Genomic DNA, 13,380 nt, shown 5'->3' with positions numbered 1-13,380 from the left:
GCTACCATGTAGCCGCATTTTAAAGGTGTTGATTGGTTTCCTGAGCAGTTAGGTGTATCTTACTGCCTGTGGTTCTCTTCTATTTTATGGGATTCATATGCCACACTACTCACTTTTATGCCTCTGGTTCTTCGTTAAGGAGTGTGATTAACATCTATCATTGTCAAATTTGCATTGAAATAGAAACCATTGCTTTGAAGCGTCACGGAGTTGAACTCCATGTTCTGGAACTGATGTGATTCTACACACACCAGTCATCCTAACATGGTTTCAGGTTAAGACCAGTTGCTGCATATCTATAACTCATAGTGTTACCCACCCTTTTGACCTCTCTGGAGTGCTCCTTAAAATCTCCATTCTTGTGCTTCATCTTGTGCTTCACCTGATCACCTAAGTATTCTCAATAAGTACAGCTGGACTTAAGCAGATGCTGCTTTTCCTTTCCAGATTGTATAAACAGCAATAAACAAAACCTCAGCAACAAACAACACCTCAGCAACATAATTCAGTCAAAGAAGTTGCTTATAATTATACAGGAGGAATAAAACTAAGGAAAAAGAAGGCCATAATACAACAAAAATCTGTAGTTATATCCATCTTAAACTGAGGTGGGATATCCAAGGAAAAGCCCAATTTCTTCAAACTGCTTAGAAATGTGAGAAGCAATTCCACTGTTACCCTATGGATGGAATTGGATGCTTTTTCATCCGTTGTTCTTTACACATGTTGCTTCTCATAATATCACATTTGGTGACAGCCAAATAAGCAGGATTTCCTCAAATAATAGCTCATACTTCACCATTTACATTTCAGAAATATTTAACCCCAAGTTGTTCTATCTCCACTCTTACTGAGTAAGATTCTTTCTTCTATCTACCAGCAATTAAGTCCACATGTTCAACCAACAATAATTCTAGAAACCCAAACACAAATCCATATTGATAAGGTAAGCAATGTAGTACAAGTATATGTTTATGATTATAAATTTTTGTATTTCATTCTGTGTATTGTAATACCTAGTACTTCGTTTCCAGGCAAAAGAGTTTCTTTTTTTTTTTTTTTTCTGTGTTCACAAAGCAAATATTATCAACTGCATAATAAACTTGTGATTACATTCTTTAGGAGTGATTGAAATTGGATGCCCTAAAGCCATACATAGATTGCATTAGACCTATCGCTGTGAAATTGCTGAGTCAGACACCAAACATAGAAATGTCTCCATTTCACAAGAAGAGCCTTTGACTAACATTTTCTTGCTAGTCTGGAAATATTCAACCTGAACTGATAATTTCAAAGCTGTGACTTTGTTTTCTGGCAAATAACACTCAGAGAGACCCCAAATACTTTCTCTTAAGGGATCGTTTAAAAAATAAATAAATAAAATTTAAAATATATATATCTTGAGAACTTTTGTGTAATCCACTTATATTTGCAGTTTATTCCTTTCAAATGGTTGTTGAACCTAGCAGCATTGGGTGGAAATCAAGTTCAGCAAAGACATTTGACTCAGCGTAAACAAGTTGCAAAAACATTTTTTAGCCTGTTTCCTCAGAAAATTTGCCTGTATATGCAGCTATTCATCTGTCTGTTTGTACCTCCAAGTAGTGTTATCTTTCACTGTTTTTCAGTTTTAACTGATATGTAGAGGTTACAGTATAATAAGTTTTCATACACTTTTGTAAAAGAGGCATTAAAAAAGAGGGAAAAAAACAACACAGCAGAAGCTATATGCTGCACTCAACACTGATGAGTCCTAAGGGGATGCCCATGGATAAAGATATTACAAACACCCCTAAGAGAGGAAAAGGTTGCGTCAGTGTTTATACCTCATGAGGCATCAGACAGCCCAGCTTTGAGGCACAAGTCACGGGAGCCCAGACACAATTTTCCTTTTCCTCTTTGAACTAGGTATTGATACAGCCATTAATTATCATTGGACATGCTAATCACTGGCATCAAGTTCACTGTAGTACACATAAGGATCATAAGAGATGTATACAAAATGACTTACTAATTAAATGGCTGGGAATACACTTGTGCACATTCAGTATTTAAATGTTCCTACAATGTTAGTGGTACGAATAGTCACAGCAGTACTACAGAATTATGTATTTATTTGTATCCTACCACAGATCAACCAAAGAATTTAGAAAATGGACAAACATTTTTACCTTCTTTTCAAAGATAAGGCAAAGAAGGCAAGGGGTGCAGGCAACTTACAGAGGTAAAAAAAAAAAAAAAAAAAAAAAAGTCCCTTATCCCTCAGGCTCCAGCACTATCTTATAACTGTTCGATTCTGTCACCAAATAGCAGCAGGTGCTGGAGCAGTAGTTAGTAAATACCATCACCCAAGAACCCTATTGGACATTTTCCATGATATCACTCAGTATCAGAGCAACAGCATGAGTATAATTGCTCTCCTCTGCCTAACCTTCTAAACATTAATCCATGGTCCTTTCACCTTCCCCATGTTCTCAACTTTATACATAGACTATATAAAATTGCCAAATCACCATATAGTTAAGTGGTTCCAGGTTTATATTACAGTATTCATTGTGGTCAGGAAAATATTCTCAAATACTGTTTAAACTTACAATAACTCTTCAGAACTTGTTTTTATATTTGACTGTGTCCTTTTATCTCTTCCTAGTGCAGACAGGGACCTGACTCCATTAATCTGCAACTGATTTGTGTGATGGCAACATTTCCAGCTGCACAAGTGCTGTAACATCTACACCTAAATTAGCTCATGAGTCAACATATCCAGTTGGGTTATTACATGTATTGCATCAATTATCTACAAATGAAATACAGCTGCGTTGTCTGTTGCACCATTTTAAAACATCTACTTAACGAGCCTCAGAGCTCAGAAAGATTGGGAGCATTTGGTGACAACAAATATAAAAGAAACCTAATCTGGTTCTACATTTTCCAGTTGTAATTGTTTTTTTATTTTTCTTTTTTTTTAGTAGAACCAAATCAGGTGTTTACCATAAACATAGGCAGTACTTTTAGTTTATTTGCTAAATAAGAGCTGGACACAAGAAGCATGCCTATGTCACAGTCAAAGGTTTTCACTTGCAAAACAAGGTCACCCAGGTCTTTGTGACAGACACTTGAGTAAAAACAAGGCTTCTTTTCCAACAGTTCAAGATCAGGCTGACATTTTGATTGATCCTCCTTAATCTTTTTCACATTTTCTTTTACTAAACAAGGCAGCATCACGATGGCCTCTCAGTTTCCTCCATTTCTGGGAGGAGGGGGAGCAGGGGAATTGGAAGGGAAACACAGGATCAGGGTCTGGGAAGTTGTCTCCATATTTTCAGCAGTTGAAAGAATCTCCAGAGAGCTCCCAAATTGCCTGTATACTTTTTTATGCATGGCGTGTTGGGCACCTGTTTTCAATTGCATCTTCAGATCAGAAGATCCTCCTACTTGGGGTCTGCAAGCCTGGCCATAGCATATAAAACGTCCTGTGCATATGGCTGTCATTTCTGTTTTCTTTGCAAATGATTTCTGCTCTGTGTGTAGGTGAGAGTCTTGTCTGAGGCCTGCTTACATCATATGTATGGAACTTGATCCCCACTGTAGGAAGTACGTACGGAGGGCATTTGTTTAAACTTTTGGTCAGTGGGGGTCATTCTCATTGTAAATGGATTTTCACTCATAAACTATGTGAGATTAGTTTAAGTCATCACTGGAGACGCCAGCTTTGCAGAATTCATTGCACATGAAAGCAAGATGACTTCTAGTTCAAACTTGTCCCCATGCAGCTTCCATAAGCTGGCACACAGGCCAGCAGCTTTAGCATGACTGTCCATCACAGCTGCAGCCATGAGGGCTGGGGACATTCCACAACAGAATAAAGTGTGGTACGCCCTTTCTTGGAAAATAGCTGTCTCTATGAAGTGAGATCACCAGAAGGAAGCTGACCTTCTTCTCACATGAGGGTGGCCTCATTTGCTCTGCAAATCCCTGATGTCTGACCTGGAGACAGTCTGGACTTAAAATCTGAGCAGACTTTTAAACACCCATGTTTTGGGGAGTGTAGAGAGCAATGCTTGGCTGAGCTCATGACTGAGGTATGGTGTGGGAATGGAGGTCAGTGTGAAAATGGAAGTTAAAGAAGAAGGAGAAAACAGCCCTTAAAATAAATGTTTAACCTATGGCTGTTCAGTCACAAAACATCACAGTGAATAACCAACGTGCCTGGAGAGGCAAGCTAGTACTCCTCTTCACCCAGGGTACTATGCAAGCCAAATAAGTGACCCAAGAAAGCCAAAGAGGCCCTTTCTTCCTGATAGGGACATCTGCAGACAGTTAGCAGCTGTCCAGCAGCAGCAGCACCCTTTGGCAGCATCGCAGACCCCCCCCCAGGGAAAGGCTGCTGCGGTGGTGCCCAGAGTCAGGGCCTGGGGGAGGCTGCCCCAAAAACATCTTGTGGGGCTGAGAGACCACAATGCCCATGCTGCAAGCCAGATGCCTCTGAGGAGGTGGCCCCCATGGCAATGTACAGTGGCGAGCTAATTGATCCGTCTTCTCCTACACAATGTTTTTTCACTGTCAGAAATGCAGCTTGGAAGGGCCAGTAAGGCATTGTAAAAGAAACACAGGGTTGGGTAGGCAGAAGTGCTAGAGATGGTAGAAAACATCCTCCAGTGTGACCAGCATGGGAGGTCAGATGAGCGGGTAACTCCAGAGCTTTTCCCACAAGGTCTCTAAGAGGTCTGGAGTCACCTCCTGACGTGTACCCACCCTGAGCTTCCAACCCACCTCACAGGGTGCCCAGGTCCCAGCCTGGGTGCCCAGAGCTCCCTTGGCCTCCCCACAGGTGCCACAGCACTGTGTGCCACATGAACCACGGCTGGCCACTCAGGATGGTACATCACTTGAAGGAGCAGGCTGACGCTGCTCTCCCAGGGGCTCGGGTGAAGTTTTGGTTTGTAATATCCAAACATCCTTGATGCTTACATTCCTCTGGACAAAGGCTTTCACACTTGAGACCCTCAGTGTTTTCCTTCCCATTATCATGATTACAGAGCATGTAATCCCCCTTCTCCTCTTTTTTTTGCCTTCATTTGATCTGTCATCAAGGAGCTGTTTTCTTTGCTCCCCTGGCTGCTGTGCCCCTCCCAGCCCTGGCTATCTCTGGGAAACACACGTATGCACACATGGCCTTTACTGTAGGCCATCCCCCAAAGTGAGGAAAAAAAAAAAAAAAAGTAAAAACAAGATCAAAAAGTCACAATTGTAGCAGATGTCAAGTGGTCCCTCAAGACCTCTACTTAACCCCTTCCTCAGGCTTTGCTGGACTTTGACAAGAAATCAATCAGAAGGAAAAGCAAAGCTTTTCTAAAACTTTACTGTGTTTTATTATAAATCAGGGCTCAGTTTATATATCCCAATGCCTTGCTCAACTGCAGGAAACATTTAATGAAGCCAGAACTCGCTTAAAACCCTGTCTATGAACCTACTTACTACTAATTGGGGTTGTTTATGACTTCATGTAATAAAGTTTGACATTGCAAACTGTGAACACTTTTTACAGTACTTCCTTCTCTTTCTGCCCCTGAAATGTCATCTAAAACCAGGTGTATGAAATGTCTGTGCAGCAGTTAAGCAATCAATGCCTCTTATCTAAATGACAGAGATGTATGGGGCATTTAAAGCCTAATGATTATAAATGGGGGAGAAAATAAGCATGGAGGAACTTTTCCATCTTTTTTCTCTAAGTACAGTATGCCTTGCAAATTTATCATATTCTCTGCAAGCCACCTCAGGATTGCCTACAACTCCTTCCACAATGAAAAATTGCAGACCATTTTGCAGAGGGAAAATATCTTCTCAGGTTGCAGCTTTGTCTACAGTTTGGGGAATACTGTCCAAACTAAAACTGAAAATTTTTTAATAAAAAACAGTATGTCAGCCTGAAAAGATAGGAAACTCCAAAAACAGTTACTTGGAATAAATCATTGAAAACTTATTTTCCTGTGTGTGCAGTGGGCTTTCAAGGTCCTCTGAAGACTGTTTTTTGTTTTTTTTTTTTCTAGTGATGTATTCTGAGTCAGTTTTGGTTTTCAGCTGCTGGTTCCCGTTCTGCCATCAGTTCTACCCTGGCAGACCTTTTCACCTAGGCAGAGATCCTGTGAGGGCTTTTCATCTTTGCACAAGACATAACTCCCCCAGTTAGATCAGATTGCAGAATCAGGGCCTAAGCATGAATACATCCAGTCCTCTCAGGAAATGCTTGACTCGGCCAAAGAAGTGTAACCCAAGAAACAACACTCGACTTGGTATGGAAAAACCAACTTCACTGAATATATTGGTCTGCAGTGCTCTGCCATCACAACCAGCAGCTAGAAGAAAAGGTGACGTTCTTACCTTCTCTGACATGCCAGTCCTCTCCCAGGATCATTTTGGAAGACTAAAAATACATGTATAAACGAATTCTGCACAAGCACAAGGGTCTGTAATTATGGCTCTTCATGCATGACTGGCACCTTTATTGTGTACGATGCAGTTTGATCTTTATCTACCTGATTACAGGCAAAAGGAGAATGGGGACATGGCCTTCATCTCTACTTTACCTCTCCCAGCAGTGTGGTACATTTCAGCCTATTGTCTGTCTTATCACTGGCAACCCAGCCACTTTCCAGGACTCAATAATGGATGTCTCTGTCCAGTGTCTGTAGCTCATGCTCAGTTTATCTGTTCATGTATCATAGTCTAACAACCTTGGGGTACATGAGTCCATCCAACTAATACTAACCAATTGCACTTGCACAGATGGTTCAACGCCAGATCAACCTTCAGCAGTCACACCCTTTCCCCATATTTTTTTCCTTGTAACTTATGTCCTACACAAATGTGTGTCTTGCCTGATAGCTGAGGAGAATGGATTTCACGTATTGATGCATATGTTTCAGAGGCATCCACCTAGAAAACTGAAGGTGGAAACCCAGGTCATGCAGGCTAGTACTGCAAGGATGAAATCCAGCATCATGGACCCAAAGCACCAGAGGACACAGTGTGACATGCAAAAGAGTCAGACCTCCATCGACATACGAAATCTGAGCTGAACACCTAATAGCCAAAGGATGAAGGTAGGCATCACAGTTAAGGGCACAGGGAACAGCACGTTATTCTATGTACGTCCAAGTTGTCATGAGCTCTGGGCCGGGTATACAATACTTGGCAGCCTTCTAAGTGTGTCTAGGTATCTAAGCATGTGATTAGATCCCATCTGACTGGGATATTCAAATGAGCCTAAGCAGGATAGACATCTAGCATCAATGTTTCCTAGATCCTCATCTTCTAATTTGTCTTGATGTGTCTCAAAATTTTCATATGTATCTATCTATCTGTCTATCTATCTACCTCCCTCCCTCCCTACCCACCCATCAACTCCTGGTATGTCTAAACACCTTCAAAATACTGGTACTGAAGTCTGGGGTCTCTGGAGCAATGCCTTGTTACAAAGCTAGTCAGTTAGTTAGCTTCTAGTCAAAACAAAAAGGAGCAAATCCTTTTTTTTTCTTAAATTGTCAAGAAAAAAAAGTGTCTAGAACACAGCCGGAATGCATGGTGCATTGTCTAACATACTACTATATATTATTCACTTCTTTCCTATAACTAAGGGGTTTCTTTCTGTGTCTTTTATAGATAAAATAGTGTTAAGTCAAGTCAGCTTCTCTTTTTTCTTGATGTCCAAAGAGGATAAAAATATAGTTCAGGTGTAATTAATCTTTTTTAAAAAGCAGTTCACCTTTCTCAAAGTACTTCTTCTATTGTATGTGGAAAAAAAAAAAAAAAGAGAGAGAGAAATGGCCCTCTCTAGTGCTACAGGATTTCTCTCTTTAATCAAAAGCATTTGATGGCTGATCATTAATAACATGTTTGTCAGTAACTGTAGTCTGGTTCAAACACCATTCTTTGAACTGGAGTATCATATTTGGGTACATTGCAAGTCCACAGTGATTTTTACACAGCGTTTTATTTTACCTTTTCCTTGTGTCAAGAGATTCAAGTTACATATGAACTGACAGGCAAATGCAATAGATCCTCTGCAGAGAATGATGATAGGCAAGGGGTTTTGTAACTTTTCAAAGTGGACTGCCATATTTCAAGTGTCTAAACTGGTGATGAATCAGCTATCATATACCATTAAATGCTTTGGTCTCTGCCTTCAGAAATGTGGGGTTTGGGGTGGGTTTGTGTCTTTTTTCTCTTCTTTTCTTTTCTCTTCCTTTCTTTCCGCTTCTCATGAAACACAAGAATGTCTAGTTTTGCTTTTATTAAAACCCATCCCAAAACTATAACATACTTAAATGCAAACAGGATAAAGCCCAAAATAAACCTATGAAATTGCTTCAGATTGCAACATAGTCATATCCTTGAAGAGACAGCATTGTCATTAACATCTTCTACAGCCATCAAAGTCTGTGAGAATGTCTACCTGACTATGTCTAGCAGTTGAATAGCAGCAAATAAATATTTAAGATTTTTGAGGGTATGTAGTTATTTGTGCCAGACTCACATAAGATATCAGTCTTTGATCTTTGAAAGAAAGCATTATTCTTTGTGAAAGAGAAAAAGAGAGAAAGAGAGAAAGAGAGAAAATGTATGAAATTTTACAAAGATTTCAGAGAGTTTGATATTGTTATGGTTTGTCTAATGGCTCTGGAATTGGCATATACAATGCAGCGAAATGACAGATTGATGGTCACCACAAATATCAAAGAATATCACCTGCTGGCCCAAATATGGTGCACCCTTATGGTATCAGATTCTTCTTTTGCTTTTTATTATGCTTTACTTAAAAAGGTCAGGGTAGACTGAGAATCCCAATGAAATTCAATCTCTCCATTTAACAGGGAATCTAGTAAGATGTCTTGAATAGTATAAGAAAACTGTATTTTGAGGACTGGAGAAATCCCAAGGGAGTCTTATCCTGCCTACAGATGAAATACAACAGACCTGATACTTTATTCATAGTCAAGCAATATTGTACTTATTATTTTTAATTATAATTCTATTACTCATCTTTTCAAGCATTAGCTTGACGTACAGCTATAGGGTTTGTGAGAAACAACATTGAGCACATAGAGAAATGACCATTTACAATGGTTAATTCTTTTTGCAGAATGTTTTATATAGAGATGTAATAATCATCATCTCTCCAAACTCAGGAGCACAGAAGCCTGGAGCTAAAAATGCATGTCTACCTGTAGCAATACATTTGTCTGTGCAACTTCTCCACATAGTGTATGAGGAACACAGGAATATAATCCCATTAAAGAATGGTTTCTTCTTCCAGGTTTCCATTAGCATACAACCCATAAACTCACATTTCAGAATATCAGACCCAGTCCCAGAACAGTGTGTCATACTATAGCTCTTTGTCAATTCCTCTTTTCCGGAATGCAAAGAAGCCATCCTGTTTAACACTATGACAAGATAATAGCCTCATATACCCTTCTCCCACCTCTGATGGAGGTGTTTGCCATTCAAAGATTGTTGCCTTTTACTGTATGCGTGAAAATAACTGAAAAAGAAGTAAGAGTCTAAGATAAACATCTCCCAGCTTTTAAAAATCACTTCTGCTGGGGAAGAAAATAAAATCATTCTTTGGTTACCAGGGTAAGTAGGACAGTTATTGGCTTGGTTGTCTTCACCTGGGAGAATGTCACTGTTGAGAGGACCTCTTTCAGAGGTCGTCTTTGCAGCCTAGAGTCAGATACTAGTTTTTTATTCTTTAGGCACTGTTTATTTATGCTTGACTCTAATGAAAGTAATTAGTCTCCCTGATGTCATGAATACTAAAACTGCATGCAGTTACTTCTGAATAATGATGCTCAGATCCCTTTGCTGTTGCCCTTGACTTCAGACAAAATATAGGCAACTTTAAAAAAGAGGCAGTTTTAAAGTTACAAAAAGACATTATTTTCAGCCCACTCAACAACAAAAAACAGCCATCAGATCAGTATATGCAATAAAAGGCAAAATGTTCCTGCAGCATCCATCATCTCTGACAAGACACTTAAAAAAATCCACATCCTCTTTTCTTCTCTGTTCTCGTCTCCACCATCAGTCACTTGTTTCAAGCCACAAGTGGAAACCACTGAAGTGTTCTTGAATTATTTGTTAACATATGATGTGCGCTGTGTATTTCTAGGTGGAATAGGTTTTGAGAAGCAGCTTCTGAAGGATGAGTCAGCTTCTTACTCTCTGTGATAGCCCCTCAGGAGGGCATTCCTCAGCCAAGTCCTCATATTAATGACAGAGGACAGAGGGACTGAGGTCAGGAGATACTGTAGGCTATTCTCCTTAGCTGACACTTGAAGTAAGTCCCAGAGACTGACAGCTGTATCAGGATTTTCCAGTGGGAAATATAAATCAGGGAATTATAACCTGGTCCCTGATTCTTTTTCATGTGTTTCCCTGAAGTGACTGAAATCTGATAACAGGTGAGAATTCAGTTCATAGTGTGTGAAGAAGGTGAAGGTGTACTCAGGAACAGAAGTAGGCAGCAACTCAGGTGCCAAAATAATTTTCTGATGGATCAGTAGCTCAGCTGAATACCTTACCTTATGGTGGTATACTTTAGTCTAGTCAACTTCCCCTTAAATGAGTTCAAATGCCTTCTCTCTTACCATTTTTTTGGAATTAGGATCAAGGTCTACTCCCAAGAAAATAGGTAGGAAGATGCCCTCCATCATAATCTGGAGCACCTTCACACCTCTTGAGCTCTCTTTTGGGGGGAAAAAGTTAATGCATCTGTGGGTGAATAGCAAGAGCATCTCTGGAGGACAGTGGTCTGAAAAGATAAACAACTCTCCTGAGAAGTCAATGCAACAGATTTGGCATTTAAAACTTCAGAAGACATTGCAAGTAAATCGTTGGCAAAACAATGAATATCTCCAAATTTTAGGACAGATCCAGTCATGAGAACCTCAGTCTGGTCTGATTTTGTAATATAAGCCATCCTATTTGAACTGCAATCCATTCAGGAGAAAAAAAAAAAAAAAAGAAAGAAAAAAAAAATAAATAAATAAATCTTTTTTTCTTGATCCTTCAGAATTACAGAAAAAAAATACTAAAATATTGATTCACATACATCACCAAAATCACCAAAGGATAAGGTTCAACAGATTTATATATATATATTAAGTTTTGTTTAAATTTTTAGGCAGAAATTAAATTTAGCCTTAGCAAAACCTGGCAGCATTTTCTCAGAGAAGCAATGGAATTGTTATAGAAAGGCAAAAATCTTCAAGTTTTGTGGTATATCTGACTATACAATAGAGTTGTCAACATATTTATGTAGTTAGGCATAGTGGTTGACAGAGGATGAGCCATGCTGGAAAGTGTCTATTTCCAAAGCAGAGAACATATCTCCTGTCTCTTAGCATTGACCCTACCTTGTACCTTCGTCCTGAGATGACTGAACCAGCAGCTCTTTCTCTGTGACAGTGTATTTAATCCTGACTCTCATGAGGCTGCCTCAGACATACCAGTTGCTGCTAACTGTGCGTGGACATTGACATCTGTTCCTTAGAAACCACAGTGATGTAACAAAACCCATTTTTGTTTGGATTGTGAAAAAGCTCTTGCTGATGATGATATAGACCCTAAAATCTTACTTTCCCATAACTGCCTTTTTGCTAGTTATTGCTCAGTGTGGTTTTGCTGGACTTGTTTGCAGTGGTCAGCAGTACATCACCTTAAAATATTACAGTCAGACATATTTGTGTAGTAATGTCCAGGAATCATGAAACACTGTTTTCAGGGTTAGGAAAGACAGTATATGGGAGAAAAGGAGAAAAATCTCTGCATACATTGAGTTTGCTCTCTCCACCCATGCTCAGCATTGGGTATGGAGTTTTTAATGGGTTCATTTTTGCTGGTCTAGGAAATTGGAAACTGGGAGCGTTAAAGGAAAAAGGATCTGAAATAAAAAACAATAATCACACTAGTTTTTGGACATGAAATGTAATGTACTAAGCAGCAGCTGTATGCTCTAGTTGGCACCAAAACAGCTTCAAAACCAAAGTGTGTTTGGTTAAAAGGGAAGCCCAGAAAAAAGCAGCCTGCACCTCAACTACAATGTACACGGGCCACCACAAAATGTACAGCAACATTGTTCAGAAGCAGACATACAGAAAATATCAGTGATTTCTTGGAAGAGCTCTGGACACATTTTTAACACTGAAAAATACTGTTTTCAAGAGTTACTTTCTGACAATTGTTTTCAAGATTCTGACAAAACGATAGGCCCATGCATTGCCAACCAGCAAAAAAATTATTGACTTCTGCAACAAGAAAATTACAGGACCCAACTCTTCTTCAACTCTTCTTCTGGAGACAGAACAGAGAATATTGTGCTCCAGCAGTCTTCCCAGCATGCAGCAAATAAATCTACATGAGACTAGAAAGCTTATATCAGTTGTACCCAACTGCCAAGCATAAGTAAAGCCAGCACTCAACTAATTCATGAAGACAACAGCATGGAAAAGAGAATCATGAAGGGAACAGACTCCCATAACTCCTTAGAAAGAAATGTATGAATAAAAGATAAAGGAGGTGAATGACGAGCTGGTGAGAATCATACAAGTCTAAGACTGGCAAATGCACCATCCTATCATTTTAGTGGAACCGGTAGACAGACCCTAAGGGATTTCTTGTCTGGCCTGAAAGTATGACAAGCCTATGGATGGTAAACAGTGCATAGGGTGGCATCCTGTGTCTCAAAAATCGTAACACTGGATAAAAGCACTTAACTCATGATATTCAGACAAACAAATTGGAATTTTCCAATTTACAAACTGTAATTGGAAAACAGGCCCTGATGTATTCTGTGCATGGACTAAAATTGGACCTTCTTGAACTTTGAGGAAAATGCAACACTAAGCCACCCAAGGAGAAAATGCAAATACACAGCAGCAGTGTCAGACATGGTCTGAGCATTACAAAGAGCCCTACCATCACAAACTGCCTCCTTGTCATGAACTATACATTCAGACTTCTGGACAGTAACAGCAGCCCTTACTGGTCACAGAGACAAGCATTCAGAATCCCAGTGTCTGAAGTGAGGCAGTTTCTGACTATACGTATTATTTACCTGTGGACAGGTTGTGCAGCTTGGCAGTGAAAGGACTCCATTCACATTCCACATTTACTACAGTGCAGACAGTTTAAGGTCATAAACATGGTAGAAAAAGTATCAGACAGACAAATATATAGGATCAGAAAGTGTTATGAGAAAGAGCTAAAGATCTCCCAGAAGTATGGCACAGAGGTTCTTTCATAGGTACAGTTATGCAGGAAAATCTATGCAAAAGTACAAATCACTGCAGTGAAGGCTCACTATGTACTAAAGTG

The sequence above is a fragment of the Aythya fuligula genome, chromosome Z, assembly GCF_009819795.1.
Source record: "Aythya fuligula isolate bAytFul2 chromosome Z, bAytFul2.pri, whole genome shotgun sequence".
Taxonomy (NCBI): Eukaryota; Metazoa; Chordata; class Aves; order Anseriformes; family Anatidae; genus Aythya; species Aythya fuligula.
This window is presented reverse-complemented; position numbering follows the sequence as displayed.